This window comes from Hydra vulgaris, chromosome 01 (assembly GCF_038396675.1).
Source record: "Hydra vulgaris chromosome 01, alternate assembly HydraT2T_AEP".
Classification (NCBI taxonomy): Eukaryota; Metazoa; Cnidaria; class Hydrozoa; order Anthoathecata; family Hydridae; genus Hydra; species Hydra vulgaris.
This window is the reverse complement of record NC_088920.1, coordinates 73,172,000-73,175,000: the sequence shown is the minus strand read 5'-3', so window position 1 is coordinate 73,175,000 and position 3,001 is coordinate 73,172,000.

The following is a 3,001-nucleotide window of genomic DNA, read 5'->3' as shown; positions in this document are numbered from 1 at the left end:
TTTATGATAAATTTGCATTACTAAGTGGAAATAATTTTTTTTGGTATAAAGCCGGAAATAATAACCCTTTCATTTCATTTAATCTTCTATTTAGGCGTTGTACTAAAAACATCTGAAATGATTCGCGAGCCTAGTCCGGATCTAATCATTAAAAGAGCATCACAAGCACCAAAAACTTAAAATCTGACCAATGCAAAAGAAGGTACAAAACATATTCTAATGAAAGTGAAGGCTGTTCCTCTGATTCGCTTTCCAGTCCGACAAAAGTTGCAATTCAACAAACAAAAAAATCAAAACATTTGTTGCCTAACAGACATAATATTGTTACCAAAAACAACTATACGGCATCTGCTTCATATTTTCAAACATCAGCTTCTAACATGAATAATAATGATCAATCCCCAAGATCTCCATTGAAGCAAAACAATTTATCTCATTCTATGCCTAATGTAAATTCCACTCCCTGTCACAATGAATCAGTGTCTCTCTGCCAACCAAGACCCAGTCAAAAATGAAGATTAGGAAATTACGGTGACCCGCCTGCTTCATTTAAGTTGATGAATCAGAGGCATAAGGTTTTTTAATTTAATTTTTACCTTTGCTAGGCAGTAACTATTTTGAAAAGTATTTTTACTTATTTTGTATAAAGAAAAATCTATAAATGATGTGTTCCATATGATTTCAAAAAGTGCTGGCAAGGTATACTCACCAGTATACCAGGTAAAATTGTGTATACCGGTTTTATAACGGGCTTATTTGTCTTTCCAGTCCTGTTCCAGAAGTCTTTTTATTGCTATCTTATATTATTATTGCTATCAATTATAACTTTATATCGTGGGCCTATGTCATCGCAATTTCCAGGGCCGAAATGTATTCTTAGTCCACCCAGTTTTTTTACAATGCTATACTGGTGTTTTTACAAAACTATATATTTATACTAGTGTTTTTACAAAACTAGTTATTGTATTATATACATAAATCACTGATGGTGTGCGTTGGTGTAGAGTTTAGAATAGACGCAGCAGAGCATGTATACATGGACAGATTAGAGAGAACAGGCAAGGAGTGTACATACTTTAACTGACAGTTTTTTTAGAGGCAGCGGTCTATAAGTTAAAAAAAATTTAAAGTCGACCAAGAAAGAGTATATATATGTATGTATGCATGTTTTTTTAAACTAGTAAAATATTTTAATTTATCTTTTGCATAGGTGAGCGCATTGAATATCGATTTTTTATTTTATTACTTTTTTAAATTGCATTTTATTTATCTTTGTATGTGTATGATACTTCCCAGTATTTAAACTAAGTTACGCTTAGCTTCGGTCAATTGCAATACCTGATTTGCAAGAATTAAATTTAGTTCATATCTTGTTGGAGAATGCAATTTGATTCTGAGTTAAACTTTCAGCACTAGGTATTTATTGGTGACCTAATTTGACAATACTTTATTAAACGTACTTTTATTTTTATATTATAATATATAATAACATAAAATAATATATCATATATAATTAGGGGTAGATAAGGCTGCTTAGCCGTGGTTAGTTTTTCCACAGCACAAGGAGCCTCAAGGTGAAAATCTCACCTTAGGTAAGGAAAAACATAACATAAAATCCACACTATAATGTTGGGTGGTTATGTGGTAACTATTACAGTTTTGTAAATTGTTTTAATTTTTCTGTGTGCATTCATAAAATGACATGTAATGTTGTTCAAAACTTCGTACATTACTTATTTAAAGCGACGTCGTGGGCTGTCACCATTGCATATAGTGAGTTAATGTATAAACAAGTTAATGCAGAAACAGATGCATATATAAGATGATGGAAATCAAAGAAAACAAATTGTTTAATTAGATGTTATCTAATAAGGTAGTAAAATATAATATATAAAATATAATAATATATAAAAAAATATAATAATATATAAAATTTGAAGTATAAAATTTATAGTAAGTAGTATAAAATTTGAAGGCAAATGACTTTTTACATTTTTTTACATTGTATGTAGTATTGTTTTCTTAAAATTATTTAATGATTTAGATAAAAGAAAACTAATAGCAACAGTAAAAAATCTTGTTGCCAAAATAGTTGGCGACACATCAAGTAAGATTAGCTTTAAAAGTTTGTGATTCAAGATAATAAAATAATCGTATCATTATTTAAGATTTTATTCGTTTCTTTTTAGCTAAACTGAGTCACTAGATAAAGTTTGATGCGTGCTTTTATAGGAGAAAATATCGACTGATTCGTTAGATTATGTTTGAAGCGTGCTATTATGGGAGAATAAATCGACTGATTCGCTAGATTAAGTTTAAAGTGTGTTCTTTGTGGATTAAAGCGTGCTCTTTGTAAATTGAAGATCTATGACTTTGTACTTATTATATAAAAGGAGGATATTTTAATAAATGTGCAGCTTTTAATACAAATTCAAAATCTTTATGTCAAGAACAATTAATTTACTGACTAATTAAACCATGTAATTTAACAGGTATTAAATATTCCTCGACGATGTGTTGTTTTTTTTTACACGCATTTAAACACTTTGTAATTATAAAGCACAATCATTTCTTAAGTATTACGTGCCAAAATCAACGTAAAAAGCAAGTCATATGGACAGTTCATGGAGACTGAAAAATCACATAAATATTACGTGCCAAAAGCAACGTGAAAAACACGCTCATAAATAACGTGAATTGGTCATGTTACGTGCCAAAATAACGTAAAAACTCACGTTTTCGTCACGTCGCTGTGCTAACTGAGATGTAGTGAATCTTTTGGCACACTAAAAATTTTTGCAAGCTTTTCTTAAAGACATCTGCTTCAACTTTATTGCTGTTATAGCATTTTTCATGTCATCTTTGTTCCAGTTAGCTTGATTAGTTTTTCTCTTGTAGTTTTTCATTTAAAAATTTTTGGACACTAAATGACAACAAAGTTATGTTATATTCTTTTAAAGTTTCTGATAAAAATTTGTTTTACTTTTACATAAAATTCCTT